Source organism: Salvelinus alpinus, chromosome 4 (genome assembly GCF_045679555.1).
Source record: "Salvelinus alpinus chromosome 4, SLU_Salpinus.1, whole genome shotgun sequence".
Lineage (NCBI taxonomy): Eukaryota > Metazoa > Chordata > Actinopteri > Salmoniformes > Salmonidae > Salvelinus > Salvelinus alpinus.
Window position 1 is genome coordinate 19,570,861 of NC_092089.1, and position 8,263 is coordinate 19,579,123.

An 8,263-nucleotide genomic window follows, 5' to 3' on the forward strand; every position below is an offset into this window, starting at 1 on the left:
AATGTATAATTACTTTGAAAATCTATTATGTCCCTGGGAAAATTATGAAGAGTTGTACCCTTAAATTGAATAAGTTATTCGGAATAGGTTTATTTTTGTTTTTTTTGATATAACATGTGTTCATAGGTAAAATTATCAGTTCCTTGGGGTTATGGTCTTTGGGTAAATACACAAATGTGCTTTGTTCATTCTGCATATAAAAAGTGATGTAAGTTACTCCGGGGGGTTTATTGGAGTGTGGGTTTCTGTGTGGGTTTTGTTGATGGATACATCATCTGTGGTTCATCTGGGAGATCACCAGTAGAATAAGGGAGTTGTCATAAAAGGTGACGTCAGAATGCTTTAAGGCATGGGAGAGAATATCACTACAAGTGGGTGTGGAGCTCAAACCCACCCTAACCGGCTGAATAGTGAGGGACAACTGTGTCTGATGACCTGTGAACTGTATCTAAAAAAGACATGCTGAAATGACATTATATTTGTTGGGAGAATAATGACTTAAAGGAATTGGGGTACTGACCTTTTTATTATCAGGCCACTCATGAGAGAAACTGAGACAAAAGGGCTATTGGGAAAATAGATAGTACTGGTATTTAAAGTGTTTAGTATAAATGTTAATTATTAAAGGGATGATGTGTATTGAATAGATGAGGTCATATTTGAGTTAAAGGTAACACTAAGGACTGTTATCCTGAATATTGGATTGGGAAAAGTATTTCAAAAAGAACTGTTTAGTTATTTGGATATAGAACTGTTTAACGTTAATAGGCCTAGGGAAGCTCTGGAAACTAATCCTGAGACAAGGTGGTTGACAAAACTTACAGAATTTTAGATTAAAGGTTTTTTGTTTCTTTCGTTTTATAATGTCATTGGAATTGGAATGATAAAATGTAATGTTTAATTGAATAAAAAGGTAGTCTGTTGTGCGAAGATACCCATGAATGAAGAAGAAAGAGACCAACAATAACTTGGGCATAGAATGACACGGATGGATGTTTTCTCCAGGTTTCATTTCTTTACAAATAGTGATAATATTGCACATGTGCAATAATTATTATAATTTTATTTTTATTTTTTTCTCTTTTTCTCGTTTGGTCAATTTATTTTTGTTTTGAGGAACATAAGGTTGTGTATATGTTCCTGAGGAGGGACTGATATAAATGATATATAAATTGACTTAAGGATGTTTTAAGTATGTATCAAACAATGGCAGTTATGGGTTAGGGGACTTATAAATGAAGGTAATGGTAGTAAAGGGGTGTTATTTCTAGAAATATGTATAAAAATAGAGATAATTCACAGAAAAGGAAAGACAGCTGGCTGTGTAAAATATAGGGACAATTCTAAAAGTAAATAGAACAATTCACATATCTAAAGATATGGTAAAAAGAATAAGTGGTGGCATTTTGAACATTAGAGCAAAAGTTTAAGAAACTTATGACATAGTTTTGTTAGGATTGGATATTCTTCCAACTGGAAGACGCTTGACTGATTACATGTTATTTTACAGCAGTTGCCGTAGGGACCATCATTTAACTATCATTATGAATATTTCTGTGGCAGGAGGCCAGGTATTGAGGCAGAATGTTTACATAGGGCTGTTATTAAAAATTAAGATTTAGTGATCTTGCTATAAGAAGAAAGTCTGTTGTCAGGAAATAACCCATGTATTAGTGTGTATGTCCTCAGGAAAAAACAGCCAGAAATGGAAGGGCTTGGGCTGCATTCTGGAGACTGAGTGTACATCAAGATACACCAGGCTGGTGGTATACTTCTTACAACACTGCAGTGGTAAAGTTCTTTATGTCTCTCTTTGGTGGGTACATAAGTCTCACGAGAAGTAAGGTCCAGCTGAATAATGGGTGAGCTTGAAAACACCATGACAGAGGATGTGGAATCAGAGAGAGAAAGAGAGAGAGATTAGATTCCACTTTAGACATACTGGGTTGAGTTTGGAGGTTACTTGTTTCATTTTTTAATACATCATGTGAAAAAGAATAGATTATAGGATATTATACTCTAAACAAACATGTTAAAGGGATTGATATGAAAGCATAAACAGTGTTGAATTAATTCAAGAAGAGATAATGTTAATTGTAGGTTATGCACATGATTATCAGTTAAAATGGAGCAGATGGGAAACTAAGTAAAAATTGACATGATTTGGGAACACCTCTCAGAACCTGGGGCCAAAAGGGGAAGACTGGGTGGAAGCATGAGGAAGCTTTTTAGGGCTTTTATTTTTGTGGAGTCCAGCAGAAAAGTATCCTGGAGGCATAGAGTCAGGTGAAGAGAGAGTGGGAATTGTCATGGTCTCAGATTTCAGTTTTCATTAATATATTTATGCATAACACATAACATTGTCAATACTGTTATGTTTGGTCTGTTGTTTTTCAAGTCTTATGTTTAGGAAACCAGAAGGAGAGGGGTTTGCCAGATTCAGATGGAATGTCAGTTTGTTGTGTGATGAGTGATGGAAGTAAGAGGATGTATGGTGCAATCATAGAACAGAGGCCATAAGTCTCTAAGTATGAATGCCTCACAGAAAGAAGGCAGAAACCTGAACCAGGACGAGAGGTTCCGCGTCTGATGATCCAAGGGGACCAGAAGGACCTCTCCCAGTGATACCAGGAGATCTAGTCCACGTTCGAGTGTTCCGGAGGAAGTGGGATCAACCGAGGAGAGAAGGACCCTATGAGGTGGCCAAAGCAACAAGAACGGCCGTCCAAGTGAAAAGAAGCCAGACGTGGTACCATCTGAACCACTGCAGCTGAGTCCCAACAGAGAGAAGGATACAACCACATAGAGATGAGGACACTGAGGATGCTGATTCACCAGGAGGGAGCCTGGAGGGAGCAGGAGCAGCGGAAACGATTGAGACGCCAGGGAGGAGCCAAGAAAACAGCAAATCAAGTGAAAGCCAAAATACGACAAGTGCACCGACTAATGCACCCAGAAGAGGAGGAGAGGCCTCACAAGGCACAGAATGAGAACATCTTTTCCCTAAAAATTGAAACCTTCCAGATGGAAGTTAAGTCCGGCCTGAGGAGGGAGCCTCAGGTGAAGAAAGAGGAGGAAAAGTCCTGCAAGCTGAAGAAAATGGGGATTTCCCCACAATTGACTTTTAAACTTTTGAATGGTCTCCTTTACAGACAATTGAAGTTAGAACAACAAAAGAATAATGACATTGACATAACAGAAGTAACAGTGAATGCTAGTATAGAAACAACAGACTAATGCACAATCAAGATGTATGGTGGAAGCAGGAAGAGAAGAAAGGAATCAGCCGAACAATCCAAAAAGACTGACAAGGTTAGAATCTCTGTTCCACCTCAATTTATAACAGAAGCAGGAGAACTGAAGTCTATCTCAATCATAAGGATCAAACCCTTACTGGAGATGGCCCTCTGTGGATGGACACATCACCAAACAAAGGGACAAGTCGTTTGGGACCCGAAAGGATGTGACCTGACATTAATCAAAGAGAAAGACGAGAGGGTGCTCATCATGAATCAGATTGAACCAGTTGAAGGTGAAGAATTAATAGTTGAAATAACAAGAACAACAGTGACCGAAGGGAGTAGCACCACGGTCATTAAGATTGATCCTACCCCTGCACCTGAACAGGAAGAACCTGTGACAACAACAAGGGTGGCGGCTGCTGTGACGACCACAGTAGCTACCACTAAGATGACATCAACCTCCCTTACCAAGCAGATCACTGTACCCACAAAGCAACCTGAGACATCAGAGTCAGGAGAGTTTTTTACTGACATTTGGAACTTTCTGATAAAAGTTAATAATCTACCTCAAGATAAGAACATTGTAAAAGCGACAGAATTAGATATATCAGAATCAGAACCACTCAAGGACACCACACGAGAAGAAGTAGTGAAGAACGAGTGGTACAAATGGGCTAAGTATATGGCAAACAAACACAGAATGGACAATTGTATTTTGTGTAGAAAATCACCTTTGTCTGATTTCTTAATAGTCTCTGAACTGTCATCATTTAAAAACTGTGTAAGTTGGAAAAATGACCATTATACCAATAGAAAGTATTCTGTTCCCTTGTGTGACATAGAATATAGGATTGCTCTGGGTAAGCACTAGGGGTAAAACTATGTTGAATAAGACCATGTTGGGAGACAATGATTGTGATGCCTATAACATTAGAACTGAATTAACTGTACCTCAATTAGACAGAGGTACCGTGGTTAAAGGAAAATATGAATGTTTTTACAGCCATGACACCGAAGGAATTGATGTAGGAAACTACTGTAGAATGTGATACTATTTGGGTGCTAGAGACTACGGGAGTACGTAGAAATAATGATAAAGGGTTGATAATGAATAGATAAGGGTTGTGTGGTAAAATAACTCAGGTTGCATCATCTCTTACTATGTTGAAAAATCAAGACAGAGGTATTGCTGATTGTTCTTTCCACACATCCAGAAACTAACTGTTGAATGTATTGCATAATGAATGGATTGGTCTTTGTGCCTTAGTTAGAACAATTCAACAGGTTACCATTATTAAATCACCCCATGATGACTATGTTAATCCTAGGGTTAAAAGGGCGTATGAGAAAGACCCTGAGGTATACCTTGATACAATTGGACAGCCTAGAGGTGTACCTCGAGAGTTCAAGGCAAGAGATGAAGTTAAATCAGGATTTGGAATCTATATTTTTGTGGATAACACCAAATAAAAACTTAGAGTGGATTAATTATATATATTATAACCAACAGAGATTCATTAACTATACTGACTCGGCTCTAACAGCGTTGGGGGAACAGGTACAGGCTACCAGTAAAATGACTTGGCAAAATAGACAGGCTACGAGCAGAGGTTAAGGCAAATGCTGGGTTTGACTCTCATGTTTGGGACTGGTTGGATCTAGCATTAGGAAAGTGGGGAGCTATGTTTGCTAGGATGGCTATTATGCTGGGAGGAGGGTTATTGGCTCTGGGTATTGTATTTTGTTGTGTTTTACCCTTGGTAAAAACACTTGTGGTCCAGACAACAGTTAAACAGATGTCTGTAAGGAGAGTTGACCCTCCTGTGATAATTAGTCCTGTACCTGGGAGACCAGGCCAGTATACTGACAAAAATGGATAGCCATGCAATGCGGTTGGTGGACTCTAGACTGCCCGTTTGGTAATCCAAATTGTCTACATGGAGTGGTGCAGGGAGGTGGTTATGATTGCCATGATTTTCGTAAGGATGGTCTACCTGTATATGCTGTATTCCCAAATTCAGATGAATGTCTACTTGTACATGTCCACAAACAGTGTCATTTGCGCCGTAAGTGCAAGTGGTACTAGTTATGCCTTCTAAAAACTAGGTTAATTTCAAAAACATGTTAGGTAACAGAGGGTATTCCGGTTACAAGTGTCTATGGACCATGTCCTTAATCTTCTAAACAAAGGTTGGTATCATTGATATCACTTTATTAGAGAGGTGTCTGCGAGGGAGGATCATGTTAAAATGCTTAAATTTAGAATGATGTTGTGTCAATTTTCTTTTGTCACTGCATGTAGGTCTTTGTTTTCTCATATTCAATTTATTATTATATTCATTGTATTATCTTTTATTTTTTATACCTAATTTGATCTTTTACTCTTATGACAATTGGAGATGTTTGGTCTAGTTAGGTTTTCTTTACTGTTTCTGATTGGATCTTTTACTCCTATTTCACATTGGAGATGTTTGGTCTAGTTGGTTTATCTGCTTCACTTTGTTTTTATTTTTTGTATTTTCTTGTTTATCATAGGTATTCTCATTTACTATCCCAAAGTCTTGTTTGTATAATTTATGTGGCTAATTAGCCCCAGAGGAGGGATTTGTAGGAGTAAATGAGATGTATAGGACAGCACATAGATGTATAAAATGGCTGAACATTAAAAATAGATCACAGTAATGAAAGGGAGACACATGGTCTGCTGACCTGACACTAATGAAAGGGAGAGAACACATGGTCTGCTGACCTGACACTAATGATAAAGAGATTCATAGTCAGCTGCTTCTACACAGAGGTTTATAGGACAGAATCTGCTGATTCCAATAAAGGCAAACAAAACAAAGAGTACATTGACACATTATGCTGACACACTAAAGATAGAGGGATCCATAGTCAGCTGCTTCTAAAAAGAAGGCCTATAGGGCTGAATCTGCTGATTCCAATGGGGGCAAAGTGCATTGACACATTGATGAAAGGAAGAGACACAGAATCTGCTGACACACTAGGATGGAGGGTCCGGCCACCATTGTAGTCTAGCTGAGAGCAGATGTGGGCGTTATTGGGCGTGAACAAGCGGGAAGCTTGAACTAGAGGATAGTGGTGGCGAATGACTTGAGAAGGGAGACTTCATTTGCATAAGGGATGGACATAGTGCTATGTGTGTATAAATATAGGAGCTAAGGCTCTGGGAAATGGAGGGGTGTTCCGCGGTGTGTGTGCCGCGGGGTGTGTTCCGCGGGGTGTGTTCCGCGGGGACATGCCAGTGGGCTGTACAGTTGTAATAAAGAGCATGATTGAATTTACAAGTTCTGATAAGCGTTGTATTTGAAATGATTTTCTACGACACTACTATATAGAGAGAGACTGGACCTGCTACTATATAGAGAGAGAGACTGGACCTGTTACTATAGAGAGAGACTGGACCTGCTACTATATAGAGAGAGAGACTGGACCTGCTACTATATAGAGAGAGACTGGACCTGCTACTATACAGAGAGAGACTGGAGACAGAAAGAGACAGGACCTGTTACTATAGAGAGAGACTGGACCTGCTACTATATAGAGAGAGAGACTGGACCTGCTACTATACAGAGAGACTGGACCTGCTGCTACTATATAGAGAGAGACTGGACCTGCTACTGTATAGAGAGAGACTGGAGACAGAAAGAGACAGGACCTGTTACTATAGAGTGAGACTGGACCTGTTACTATAGAGTGAGAGAGACTGGACCTGCTACATGTCAGCTGCCTTTGCTGCAGTAAAGTCTTCCTTTCCCAGTGGAAGCACAGTGCCAGCTGGCAGCCTCAGACCTGTGGGAAAATCTGTTGTGGCTAACAATTGATTCCGCCCTGCCAGCCCCATTACTTTCTACTGCATTCAAACTTTCAGCAGCCTGCAGAAAGCCTTTTAGTGTTAGTACAGCCCCCTTTCTCTCTCTCTCTCTATCTCTCCCTCTGTCTTTCTATCGCTCTCTCTCTCTCTCTCTCTCTCTCTCTCTCTCTCTCTCTCTCTCTCTCTCTCTCTCTCTCTCTCTGTCTCTCTCTGTCTCTCTGTCTCTCTATCGCTCTCTGTCTCTCTATCGCTCTCTGTCTCTCTCTCTCTCTCTCTGTCTCTCTCTCTCTCTCTCTCTCTGTCTCTCTGTCTCTCTATCGCTCTCTGTCTCTCTCTCTCTCTCAATTTCAATTTTAATTTCAATTTATTGGCATGTTTTCTCATGATTTGGTTGGGTCTAATTGTGTTGCTGTCCTTGGGATCTGTCGGGTCTGTTTGTGTTTGTGAACAGAGCCCCAGGACCAGCTTGCTTAGGGGACTCTTCTCCAGGTTCATCTCTCTGTAGGTGATGGCTTTGTTATGGAAGGTTTGGGAATCGCTTCCTTTTAGGTGGTTGTAGAATTTAACGTCTCTTTTCTGGATTTTGCTAATTAGCGGGTATCGGCCTAATTCTGTTCTGCATGCATTATTTGGTGTTTTACGTTGTACACTGAGGATATTTTTGCAGAATTCTGCATGCGGAGTCTCAATTTGGTGTTTGTCCCATTTTGTGAAGTCGTGGTTGGTGAGAGGACCCCAGACCTCACAACCATAAAAGGCAATGGGTTCTATAACTGATTCAAATATTTTTAGCCAGATCCTAATTGGTATGTCGAATTTTATGTTCCTTTTGATGGCATCGAAGGCTCTTCTTGCCTTGTCTCTTAGATCGTTCACAGCTTTGTGGAAGTTACCAGTGGGGCTGATGTTTAGGCCGAGGTATGTATAGTTTTTTGTGTGCTCTAGGGCAACGGTGTCAAGATGGAATTTGTATTTGTGGTTGTCGTGGTAATTTCCTGTATTACTCAATGATGAGAGAGCAAACCACACACAAGTCAGAGTTATATTATAAAGTCCATCTTTAATTATATATGAGCTTCACCATAGCCCTTTTTGACTCTCAGATCAATTCAGTGTCTATAAATGAATTCTCTGAGAGTCCCTACAAAACAATTCTTAGTATCATTTATAGCCAAGACACACCCCT